We start from the raw sequence: 13,947 nt of genomic DNA, 5'->3' as shown, positions 1-13,947 counted from the left end.
TGAGGCGATCTGCCATGACATTCATATCGCCCTGAATGAGCCTCGTTACCAGCGTGAGCTTTCGATCTTTGACCAAATGAGGAGGTCCCTTGCGATCTTGAACAACTTCCTCGAATGAGTCCCTCTCTGCTTGGAGATGTAAGCCAAGGCTGTGGTGTAGTCGGAGTTCACCTCCACCACCTTGTAAGCTGGAGGGACTTGAAGTTTATCAAGGCCAGATGAACTGCCAACAACTCCTTGCAATAGATGTGAAGTGTCCTTTGCTCCTGATTCCATGTTCCCGAGCATTCCTGTCCGTCCAGTGTCGCACCCCAGCCCGTGTCCGATGCGTCCGAGAAGAGACGGTGGTCGGGGGTCTGAACAGCCAAAGGTAGACCTTCCTTGAGAAGAATGCTGTTCTTCCACCACGTTAGAGTAGACCTCATCTCTTCGGAAACAGGAACTGAGCCCGTCTCTAGCGTCATGTCCTTTATCCAGTGAGCAGCTAGATGATACTGAAGGGGGCGGAGGTGGAGTCTCCCTAACTCGATGAACAGGGCCAGCGATGAAAGTGTCCCTGTTAGACTCATCCCCTGCCTGACTAAGCATCGGTTCCTTCTCAGCATGCTCTGGATGCATTCTAGGGCTTGGAAGATCCTTGGGGCCGACGGACAAGTCCAAAAAGCTCGACTCTGAAGATCCATACCCAAGGAAACAATGGTCTGGGATGGAACGAGCTGAGACTCCTCAAAATTGACCAGGAGGCCCAGTTCCTTGGTCAGATCCATAGTCCATTTGAAAATCTCCAGACAGCGACGACTTGTGGGAGCTCTTAAAAGCCAGTCGTCTGACGGAGCCGGACACAAGATCATGATACTGCTGCACAGTCTGTAAACTGACAATCATGGGCAAGCGAGGAAGTACAGTGACAACCCGAATCTGTCTAGACTATCTGGGTCGTACAGACAACTCCTTAACGGGTTGCTGAGGTTGCCGCACTGCGTCACAACAAGTCCCTTCTGTTGGTTGTTGAACGTCTTCCCCGTGACACATTGACTCCGTAAACAAAAATCCTCTAACAAGGACTAAGCTTGGACTGCATGTCATGCAACACAGCTCAAGGTCTATGGGAGCAGGTGTGGTAACAGACGGGATTAGCGGCTGAAGTGAAACCATTACCTTCCCTGTAAGCATGTTATGCTTAAATAAAAGTCCATAAGAGGTTATGCAGCTAAAGGCTCCCTCCAAATGACAAAGTCCTCAAGGGAATATCAGAAGGAGGGAGAAAAGAACTTTCTCATCTACAGGGACCTTATCCTAGAAAAGCTAAGTTCTCTGAGTGAGGGTTCACTGGTGCAAAAGCAGCAGACTAGAAGGCAATGTTATGAAACTGCTTGACAGTCTAGTGAGTTGGCAACAACCCAAGATATGTTGAGAAGCATGCGGTAAGGTATGCAGAGCATGATGAATGCAGAGTATGCTGTATGTAGAGCATGCTGTATGTAGAGCATGTTGTATGCATAGCATGCTGAAAGCAGAGCATGCTGTATGCAGAGCATGTTGTATGCAGAGCATGCTGAATGCAGAGCATGCTGAATGCTGAGCATGTAGTAAGCAGAGCCTGCTGTAAGCAGAGCCTGCTGTAAGGAAAGCAGAGCGTGTGCATGGCGTTTAACATTTCTCAGAAATTCCATGACCAGTGCTAGAGTGCTTTATGCATGCTTGCATGGGATTTAAAAATCAACATAATGTTTACCTTACATTCATAACTCATGATTCATATTGTTGCCATGGTTAGAAAATGGAGGTAAGGTATGCTGAACAGCAGAGTCAGAACGAGCTGGAACAACAACAGTGGAAGGTGCAGAATCAGGGTGCACGGGTTGAGCTCGGTGCAGCAGCTGAGGAGACTGACTCACAGGTGGAAGAGGTTGTACCTCCACCGAGAGTTGCACCACCGGTGGAGCAGCCAGGAGAGGAGGAGGAAGAGTGGGGTAATCCTCCTGATCCCAAACCGAAGGTTGCCTTAAAGAAGGCTGAGGCTGAACAACACTGGGAACAGCGAACACAGAAAGAGGTTCAACATCGTACGCCTGGCAGATGGTGCTGCGACTGGGTGCAGCGAGTGCAGGCGGGTTGAGCACAGGCTGAAAGGGTGCAGGGGAGGTGCAACACTCTCAGCCCGACACTCACACAACAGGTCCGAAAGCTGTGCTTGCATGGACTGTAGTAGAGTCTACAACATCGTACGCCTGGCAGATGGTGCTGCGACTGGGTGCAGCGAGTGCAGGCGGGTTGAGCACAGGCTGAACGGGTGCAGGGGAGGTGCAACACTCTCAGCCCGACACTCACACAACAGGTCCGAAAGCTGTGCTTGCATGGACTGTAGTAGAGTCTACAACATCGTACGCCTGGCAGATGGTGCTGCGACTGGGTGCAGCGAGTGCAGGCGGGTGCAGCACAGGCTGAACGGGTGCAGCCGGTTGGTGCACCACCGGTGCAGGCGGGTGCAGCACAGGCTGAACGGGTGCAGGCGGTTGGTGCACCACCGGTGCAGGAGGAGGAGGAGGTGCAACACTTCCACAACATCGTACGCCTGTGCATAGGGGGGGGGAGTGTAGGCGCATTCTCAGCCCGACAAACTGATGACTGAGGAGAGACAGAGCTAACCCAATGACTGCATCCGGGTTGTTGAACTTTACTTCGTACGTCTGGCATAGGTCTGGACTTTACGTTTAAGAGGTCTTGAGACCTGAGACCAGCGTAACTCTGCCTTTATTTTCTCCTCTAAATCTCTTCTGCAGACGAGCAAAATAAGGGCTCAATCGTCTGCGGGTGGGAGTGACGGTCTCGGTAAGACACGCCCACAACCACCGAGGATACTTCTGTGCGCCGATCAAGGCCTGCCGAACCCTTATGCCCTTCGACATTGCTTCTCCCCTGGGCTTGGGAGCTTGCAAGAGGTCCCGGACTGGGAGGACGACTGGCGCGCACAAAAGTACCCTCACGCATAACACTGACATACTTTGCACTAATCACTTATCACTTTGATTTCTGTTTGCACTTATTTCACTGAACTCGAAACTTTAAGTGGTTTGTACCTGAAACACGCAATTCTATCCTTCTCAAAAGTTAGTAATTGCGAAAACAGAATTACAATGTAACAGAAAAATCTAATGAAAGAAAATTCAGTGGCTGGAAAGAGACTAAACACTAGATCACTCTAGAAACGTTTAGTTTCTTCCCCTAAAGAGACTAGGGATAAGAGCAAAACGATAACGACGTTACTCGTACGCCTGGCAGGCTTGAGGGAAACGTTTATCCTCTTTCTCCCTCCGTCTCTATCTCTCTCTCTCTCTCTCTCTCTCTCTCTCTCTCTCTCTCTCTCTCTCTCTCTCTTGACTTAGAACCTGAGAGAAGAGCCCAATCATATATATCGTTAAAACATATTATTGTTAAAGGAAAAAACTGAAATATTTCCCAAAAAGAAAAGTTCCTTATTAGGATCAAAACCATTAAGTTAAGAAAGAATGAACAAAACGCTAGAAACGGTTACTCTTTACTGCAATGTGAAACCGTGAACATTCTTTCTCTATCGTAACGATAGAGTGCAAGTTGAAACGTTCTGAACGTCAACAACTGCCGAGACAAACAAAACGTTAGTTCAACTTTGAAAAAATACGAGACTATCAAAGAAATTCTTTCAAAGACCTTAAAATAGCATAATATGTTAACAGGTAAAACCGAAATGACGGGCTCACGATAATTAACTTCGGTACCAAGAAAAGACCGCCTACTATTAGGAAGGTCGAATATAAACAAAAATAAAAATTAATTTTAATAAGTTTATAATAAAAGGAAGTTAATCGAAGAGGCCTATAAGAGGCGGAGAGATATAAAATAAATCTATAACTTTTGTTAAGCAAAATTAAGAAAGAGAGTCTATACTCTCTTAGACACCAACACTTCCGTCTAAGGGAAGGGTCGGCCATTGAAAGGTGAACGAGAGTTCATACTCTCTTCGTCACCATAATTAATCAAATTAATTCCAAAAGCTAACTAAGCTAATATAGAAGTTTCCAGTAAAGCGACAGCCGAAATCAAAGAGAAATACTTCACCAAAGTCGTGAAAATACTCCAAGAACATAAGCGTATCCCAGAACGTCTTGTCAGAAGCACGACAGAGGAATAATTGAGGAGGTGTCAACAAGAAGTACTTGAGTACCTGGCCACAGGTGGCGCTGGTAAGAACACCCCCTTCTAGTATTGTGATAGCTGGCGTATCCCTCCATAGAATTCTGTCGGGCAACAGAGTTGACAGCTACATGATTATCGGGTAAGTTTAATATTGAAAAATAAGGCTTCATAATTTTAGATTTAAAAACAAAGAAAAATCACTGACAAGGAGTAGGCCCGTCTTAACGAAAAGCAAATATATTGAAAAACACTCTTGCCAGACTGGTCGAAAAACAGACTAGGAACAAACACCCCCCCCCCACCACCTATTACAGTTATGGTTTAGTTTATAAACTAATGAACTGAGTAGGCCTGTCCACCATTGAATGATAATAAATATTTGAATATACCTTAGTACAAAATAAGTCACATCAAAGAATGCTTTCCACAAGATATTTTCTCATAAATATCAGAATTACACAAGAAATTCGCCCTACCTTCTTAGGATTCTGCAACCAACATATGAAAACTAAAGGTAAATATCTTAAAGCAGATAAAGAGGAAATAAATACTAAGCCTAAATCGGGGCCCGGTTTCAAAACGGAAGCATTTGTCAATAAACAAGAATTGTATGTTATGCAAAATACCTTAGAGTATGTATACGATAAACTGACTTTGTAGGGTTAGGAAAGCAGACCGTAAAGTAAAAGTAAATGTAAAGTAAAGTAAAGTAAAGTTCGTGAAGGGGTCCAACTACATGGCAAGCTATTCACAGTAGCTGGGTAAAAAAGGTTTATGCATTACTTTAGGAAAGTCACGATTATTAACATATGTAACAACAACAATAATAGTAATGCAAATAATGAGCAAGATGAGCAACTCATACAAGACTGCCCATATCACCTAGAAACACAAGCATAATTTAACCTGGATGTACTTTTAAATTCGGTTTCTCATTATTAATTTTAAATTAAAATTGCCACTGCTGTATGGTGTCACAGCCTACATTTCCCAATCGTGGAACTAATGTTCAAGCTTTTTGAGTCATTCTCTACCACAATTTCAAATGTGAACAATCAATTAATTAATATTTATTACGCCAATTCAGATTAAAATCACGAGTTACAAAACAGAACTGATCCTTTATAACCGCTACTAAAGTCAAAATATTTTTGCCGCTAACTATCAGAGTTAAAGTCAAATTGCCTAATCCACGACGTATTAAAGACAGTTTCGACAAAGCTAATCATCATTTAGTAACAAAATTAATTAATGCAAAACAAATTCAACTTCTTACCTCGATACCGAAGAAAGGCTTAGTATTAATTACTAAATAAGTCTTTCCATTTTCTAATTAAAAACTGAACTGTTTTTAGAATTCACTGACGAGTGGGCCCGTCCTCTTAAACGAAGAGCAAATATGTAGAAAACCACTTTTGTCCGGTTAGTCAAAAAACAGGCAAAGACAACCCCCCCCCCCCTCCCACTTACGGTAAGAGTTTAGTTATTAACTAACGAGGTAATTATTGATAGTTCAATACAAAAAGTTTCAATAAAGGTTTTCTCAAGAATATTTTCTCAAAAAACGAAAAAAAAAACTTCCTTCTTAAGATTTAATCACGGCAATTTCTTACTTTAATTTAAATTTAATTTCAATGTACTGGTGGTATAGAGTCCCTTAAGATAAAAACTAAGCCTCTTATTTTACCAAACACTTCTGTGTATATGCATGTGCAGAGATGACAGGAGGCTGACTTAATTCAAACTTGCAAATAATTTATATCTTGGGATCCTCTTCCGATTATTTAATATTGCAATGGATTAGATGCTTAGTAATTGTGAAGGAGGAAGCCATAACAAACATTCATTTTTCATAAATGATTTAATATATAATATCCAACACTATGTAACAACAAGTACACCTGCAGTCAAGTCCAGGGAATACCAAAAGTAAAACTTGTGAAATTACAAAGCATAATAAACAGAGGAGAAAGACTGATAAAAGGTGTCCACCTCGAGAATGGATCACTCCTATACTAATTGATTTACACTGGCTGCCTATTACAGCGATAACCGAGTTTAAAATATGCAAACTAACCCACCAAGGCATCAGAACCGGTGTAGCAGGAAATTTTTTTTCCCGCTGACTGAAATTCCCCCCGGGAAAATTAGCTTAGGATCGATTAGCCTCCAGGAAAAGCAGCCCGTGCTGTTATTCCCCCAGGGGGAATTTCAGCCCTAAGATATCCTCCCCCCCCCCCCCACAACGCCATTTCTCCCCTACCCTCCCTTACAGAGAACCTATTTTGATGAATTAAATAATCAACGGGAAGTTTGACAAAATATTAGGAATATATATATATATATATATATATATATATATATATATATATATATATATATATATATATATATATATATACATATATATATATATATATATATACATATATATATATATATATATATATATATATATATATATATATACATATATATATATATATATATATATATATATATATATATATATATATATATATATATATATGTGTGTGTGTGTGTGTGTGTATGTGTGTATATATATACATATATATGTGTGTGTATATATATATATATATATATATATATATATATATATATATATATATATATATATATATATACATATATATATATACATATATATACAATGTTACGCAACGTTACCATGCCATTGCTAACATTAGCAATGTTACGATAATATTAACATGTGTATCTTAAAGCCTTTTTCCATATACCCTTCACACAAAATATAAAAAGGTACAAAAGGGTACAGAACCTAACAAACCCACCTAACCTAACCTAACCTAGAAGTTCCCAGGTCACAAGCCCCCTGACCCCCTTCCCAGGTCACAAACTTGTACTGGCAAGAGGTAATGTTGAACTGCGCACTCTAAAAACATTAAAATTAAAGAAAATAATGACTTACTTTTATGACCCGGTGTAATGGTCTGTTTTTCTCCCCGTCCGAAATAATGGTTACCTCCACCAAGCAAAGGGGGAATCTTGGCCCAGAGGGGGGAATATTATCCTGGGACAAAAGTTCCCCCGGGGGATATATATCCTGGGCCATATTTCTCCCGTGGGGAATTTCGGACGGGGGGAAAAACAGACCAATACACGGGACGTCCAAAATATCTAAGAGAAATGCTACATATTGTGTCGCCAAAAAATCGTCCTGACACGAGAACAGTTACAGACTGTTTTAAATTATTCGAACCTAGATGTATGTCTACTCTAAGCTCTAGAGCCTTTAAATATGCGGCCCCGAGACATCCGAATGATTGGAAACATTAAGGCTTTCAAGAGGAAACTGGAGATTTTTGTGTTCTGTGTGTGCTTCGATAGTGTGGATTTGACAATAAATGAGCAATATGTGATGTGAAATGTATTATAAAAATACTCTTGAACGAACGTGATAAAATGACTCTGGAGGTCCTGTGGAGAGTAGGGTTTCCCAGCCGTATATAGGACCAGAAAAGCAGCCCTTAAAGTAAAGTATTGATTTGAAAACAAAAAACCTAGAAACGAGCAAGGTTAGCAGAACTTGATAATTGGAGAGAGAGAGAGAGAGAGAGAGAGAGAGAGAGAGAGAGAGAGAGAGAGAGAGAGAGAGAGAGAGCGCCTAATTGATGGGCGTGGCTGGCCAAGGACTTTCAAACTAAGGGAAATGAGTCCATGGTTGTTACTTAAAGCAAAAGAATTGTACATATTTGTCATAAGGATTGTATGTATTTCCAATTAAATGAATGATATATGTGTATTCATACAGTATGTGTATACAAAATTATATCAAAAGCATTTATTTTTCTGTAGGCCTATTAAACTAAAGAATGAATGTGTGAATGTCGAGTTGTCCAATAAAATGTATTTTAGTTAATTAACAAATAACTTTCTAACACACATCACCTTAAAGTCTCGTTTCCTTCTTACACTTTAGTAAAGCAAATAATTCGCACAAATGACAAAATTATCACTATAGTTTACACAATCACATTCACAACTTTAAAAATGTGAAAAAAAAACTCTAATCAAATTTCTTACCAGATTAAATCTGAGTATGTGATTAAAACAGTTTTGCATTTTTTTTAAACATTGAGCAGATATTAAAATATTTGATACGTCGCTATTTTAATCACGGGATCAAAAAATCCATAGAAAATAGGTATTTTAAACATTTGATTTGGAATCTAAAATCTAGGCCTACGGCTGTAGGCATTGCTAATATCACCATTTAATCTTATAGTAACAGGTTCAATTATAGGCGATTAGAATGTCCCTCACTAGAACTCAAACCACATAGCTAGTTATACACAGTCCTATCGTTAATTGAAAACTCAAAGCCACATCTGGCAACAATTTCATTTGGCAAACCTTTCACTGATTAAGGGAATTACCACCACAAGCTAAAAAGAGCATTTTGGGAAATGTCTTTTCATGAAAATTCTTCGCCAATAAAAGACCCTTAAAGAAATTCGATGGTTTACTACCCCACATGGAAACCTACAGCACCTATAAGATATTCGAATGTCCAGTATTTTAAGTAATAAAACAACAGCGAGAATAAATTAGAAACAATAAAACCTTGTAAAGTGTGTCTCTCCTTACCCATTAAATCCTTCATTGTTAGCAGGATCACAAGTTGAAAGACAAGACTTCAGTCCTCCTTCCTCTCTGTGTCTGTGTCTATCATCTACACTGTCAGGGACATCCCTAGACGGTCCCTGAAAGTTCCCCAGACGAGAAGTAATTTCTCCAGGCATTTTTCAACACAATTAGATATATAGCTTATTAAATATTGTATTTTGTATACCCTGTATCTTCTATGATTATAACATATTCTGTATTTATTTTAACTATGGTATTTGTAAAACCACAAACAGTTAAATTTAGTTTTTTAATGATGAACTTATGTTCTAGTTTCCGTTTGTTCTCTGCAAGATACATTAATCAAATTATAATTGTAATGAATGTCATACCCTACCAAAGGAAAACAGAAAAACGTAATTAAGTCATTCTCAGTCATTACAAATTTCATGGAAGACTGAATTATTCAGGATTATTTAGATAGTATTTTACAATTACCAGACGTATGGGAATTTCCACACTGTATATCCCCAAAAACATTTCTAAAAATCCCGGATTTGGGGAGAAATTCCGAAAAGTTGTCCCCCTGGTTAAAGACTTGTTTCAACCAATCAGAGACCTCCACCTTAGTCTGCGTTCTATTGCCTTTTCATCAGTTGAAATTCCATTATTTTACTTATGATATATTTAAACGTTCTTCCAATAGATTATCCGAATTATAATAGGAGTATAGAATATATTGGTGAGAATATAATTTAATATTTAATGGATATAGACGAATGAAATATATAAATAAGTTACCCCAGAATCAGCGGGCTTACAGAAAAGAAAACGGTACTTTTGATTTGTAGAAAACTCTAACTAAAGGTAACTAAATATATCTAACCACTAAAAGACTTCTTAGCAAATTTGTGAGTTAATGCCTTTAGGAATACTATCTTCCATGAATTATAAAACTGTACGATAAAAAATTAGTAAGATTTATTCAAGAATAGTAAAACTATCATCATAAACTGAAAGTAGACAGTATCTTGAAATCTAGGATTTATAGTTTGGACATAGACTCCATATGTATAAAATAGCTATTTGTATTTCCAATTATAGTCGGATTTAAGATATCATTATTTTGGCATAGGTCTACTCTGCTATCATACTTTTTATCCCATCGACTTGGAAGTATTATGTTCGTTTAACTATGTTTACAAATATGTATCTATCTTTTAAATGAAGGGAGATGTTATTTAATTACCCTCCTAATAGTTTTAACGAGTTAAAGAAGCACTTAAACAATGTAACTATATCTTTTGTGACGTGTTTGTTGTCAAGTTCACCATCACGGTGATTGGAGGGGTTTTGAAATGAAGGCATTAAGTAAAGTTTGGTTGAAGGTGTCTGGTTTCAGTTCCAGTTCCATCAGAATAGATGCTCACCAGAACGTCAGCCGGACAAGCTCAACCCCCCACTGTGGTGCCCTATCACAGCAGTGACCTCCCCAGTAAACAGCTTAAACTCACGGTCCTGGACGGGGATCGATCTGCTGCCATGCAAATGCTAAGCGAACACGTTACCACTGTTCTAGCTAAGAGGCTTCTGATGTATTTTACTTGCACACCAAATGGAATTTGGAATAGGCTACATGAGATTGTACATTAAAAGCAGCTGCTTAATGTCACGTTTAAATATCTAAAAGTTACGCACATACTTATTCAGGTGGAACGTTTGGGTGTAGGTCTACTGTATACTTCCGAAAATACTGATAGGCCTATTGGAGTATTATTATTACTAGCTTATAAGCTACAGCCCTAGTTGGAAAAGCAATATACTATAAGCCCATGGGTTCCAACAGAGAAAATAGTCTAGTGAGGATAGGAAATAAGGAAATAAATAGAATAGTGTGCCTGACTGTACCCTCAAACAAGAGAACTCTAACCCAAGACATAGAAGTACGGAGAGAACAAGACTAGAGAACAATGGTTTTATTTTAGAATGCTCTTCTCTAATAAGAGCTGCTTTTCATAGATGCTGCCCATATAACAAATGTCACTGAAATATAGATATTTATAGGGTGACTTACTCTTAGGAGGGAGGAAGTCCTCACCAACTGGCCTTGGTCATGACCCGGGGTCCTCTCTATTTCGATCTGTGATCGATAGTAGAAGGGACCCTACCCTCGCTAAAATCAAGTGCCGATATGAGGTAATGCACTGATAGCGGCCTGCAGAAGCTTGTGTGTGAGTGGAACTAACAGTGTGGTTTGTCTTTAACATAGGAACTCGAGTACAAAACCTACTGTTCTTAAAGACTTACCCAATACCCTCCCTCTAAAAGGTATTGGGGACGTAACAAAGTATTCTTCTATAATTAGGAGGCACAAGGGAAATGGGTCTTACCTGCAGCGAGGTGAGGTCAGCTATGCTGAGGCTTGCGGAGCGGCTTTCCCCAGAGGGGAGAAGGTGAAAGGAAGAAAGGAGCCAGGCATTCTTACTCATTCACCCCAGACTAATCCGGGTAGCCTCAGCCCTCATCCCTTTGCTACTTGTCCATCAAGGAGCCTGAGATGTTTAGACTATTTGATGTGCGACCACCACAGGATCAATAGAAAAGGTCTCCATGTTCTTGTGGGTTACATCTTCCCAGGTAGAGGGCCGTGAAGGTCGATTGACGCTTCCAAATGCCCACTTAAAGTATCTGCACCACAGAGTAGTTTCTTGAACGCCAGGGACGTAGCAACACCACTGACGTTACGAGCTCTGGGTCTTAGGATGGAGGAGAGTCTAGATTGAGAGTAACCTCAATTGCCTTCTGATCCCAGACGGGAAGGAAATCCTCGAGGTCCTCCTCTTGACCTTCCCCGTGCTGGTCAACAGTGCCGACACACGGGGACGAGTTGGTATCTTTCTTTTAACGTAACCCCAGACTCCTCACTGGGTAAAACCCATCAACCGAACGAAAACTCTTTATTCAAAATGGGCTGCACCTAGGGTACAGCACACTCGGATTTGAGTCTTGGCCATCCCCTCAGGGACGCTGCTGAGGATTACTTCTCCCCGTCTCCTAGGGTAGGAGACATCAGAAGATGGATCATACAACACACTAACTCTCTTGGTCAAAAGCCCAAGTGAGTAGAAAGGCTGTCTTCCGTGTAAGGAAGCGATCTGCTGCTGGGCATAAGGTTCGTAGAGAGGGGCCTTCAGAGACTGAAGGACCCGAACCACGTTCCCAGGAGGAGGTTGAGATCCGACGGGGGACAAGTTATCTCACACTTGTATAAGTAAAGGCATCGATGGGAGAGAATCCCCTTCCACGACATCAGTCACAAAGGACCGAACACTTCGCCTGGAAGACCGACACTGAAAAGTGTCTGAGGTGCCTAGACATCTTTTCCGTAACTTGTTGCAAAAGGCCTCTCTGAGAGAGGTGGAGTAGGATCATCCTAGGCGAGAAGTCGAAGCAAAGCTACGGCTTAGGAAAGTGTTAGCACGTGGCTGCTTGGAAGATTGTGCCGTGGAGGAAGATCACTCGGAACTCCGTCAGGAGCTGTAGAAGGTCCGGGAACCATTCTGTGGGTTGCCATACCAAAGCTATTGGAGCTCCGTCAGGGGCTGCAGAAGGTCTGGGAACCATTCTGCGGGGTGCCATAGCGAAGCTATTGGAGTCATTGATACGATCTTGCTTATCCTGACTTGGCTGAAAAAAAACAAGGCACACCTCTAGGCCACCTCACCGATCTTGGAATACAAATTTATCATATTTTTGTATATGTTTTCATAGTGTGTTATCAGTTGGGTTTGTGTACTTTTTCCGGGCACAAAACCGTGTTGACCCATATTAAACAAATTATTTTTAACCAAATGATTCATTATTTTCTTTATTATTACCCTTTCATACACTTTCAAAATTTGTGATGTTAGACTAACAGGTCTATAATTGCTTGATTCTAGTCTTGATCCACTTTTGAAAATAGGGGTTATATAAGCTAATTTATGTTTAACATATATCTCCCTCATATCTACACTTTGTGTTAGCAGTATTGCAAGCGGCTTCGCAATAGTGTGTTTTTTCATTTTTTTTTTTTTAACAAAATCGCTGGAACTCCATCTGGTCCATTTTTAATTTCACTTATAGCCTGCACAATATCTGCTTCATTAATATCTATATCCGTTAGATATTCAACATTTTCTTCTCTCATTTCTGTTTCATTATTCTCATTCGCAATTCTTGGCGTGAACTCACTCTTATATTTTTCTGCTAATATGTTGCATATTTCCTTTTTTTTTATTCGTTAACCGTCCTTCAATTCTTAGAGGGCCTATTTCTAATCTCCCTCTATTCATCTTTTTTTGCATAGGAGTAAAGTACTTTTTTTTTTTAATTTTTTTTTTATTTTGAAGTGTCCTTTCTTCTGAGTCCCTTTTTTCATTTTCTTTCGATTGTACAATCTTTTGTTCTGTATTTTCTATCTTACTTTTTATTTCCATCATTTTCCATACATTTTTTTTCTTTTACAAGATTTTTCTTCCACTTTCTAATTTTCTGAAATAAGATCCTTCTGTCTCTTGGTCTACATGTCATATTTATTGTTTTTTTTCGGTACATATTTTTCAACAATTTTCTCCAGTATTTTGTACAGTATATCCGTATTTACCTGTATATTATCACTTAAGAGCAAATTTTTCCAGTCTTTGTTCAATTCTTCATTTATTTCTGACCATTTTATATTCTTACTATAAAAATTATATTTTCCATATCCTTCCCATCGTTTTGTGCTTGATTAATTCTGCGATCACTTGCTTTGGAATGGACTATTAATTCTATGACATTGTGGTCTGAAATTCCCGTGTTATACACTATTATTTCTTTAACATAATTCACCTCATTCACAAATACTAAATCTAGGACATTACCCTTTCTTGTTAGAATGTGGTTTATTTGTTGCATATTATGTTCTAATAGCATATCTTGAAGAGAGAGAGAGAGAGAGAGAGAGAGAGAGAGAGAGAGAGAGAGAGAGAGAGAGAGAGAGAGAGAGAGAGAGAGAGAGAGAGAGAGAGAGAGAGAGAATTATTTTCTAGGCCACACAACATATCCATATCTAGTATGAAAAGTAATGGGCCAAGAACATTACCCTGAGGAACACTAGGTATTATATTCCTATAGTCACTA

General features: G+C 39.7%; 1 long non-coding RNA gene across 1 annotated transcript in view; it reads right to left on the bottom strand.

Annotated features, from left to right (window-relative positions):
- The window catches only part of LOC137631233 (uncharacterized), a 28,193-nt gene extending 19,294 nt beyond the window's left edge, over positions 1 to 8,899 (bottom strand). The window contains exon 1 of the long non-coding RNA XR_011041886.1: positions 8,806 to 8,899. This is a non-coding gene — a long non-coding RNA (uncharacterized lncRNA). The remainder of the gene's footprint in view (positions 1 to 8,805) is intronic.
- Positions 8,900 to 13,947: the final 5,048 nt, after the last annotated feature.

Source organism: Palaemon carinicauda, chromosome 39 (genome assembly GCF_036898095.1).
Source record: "Palaemon carinicauda isolate YSFRI2023 chromosome 39, ASM3689809v2, whole genome shotgun sequence".
Taxonomy (NCBI): domain Eukaryota; kingdom Metazoa; phylum Arthropoda; class Malacostraca; order Decapoda; family Palaemonidae; genus Palaemon; species Palaemon carinicauda.
Note: the sequence above shows the minus strand (reverse complement) of the source record. Positions and strands in the feature narration are given on the sequence as shown.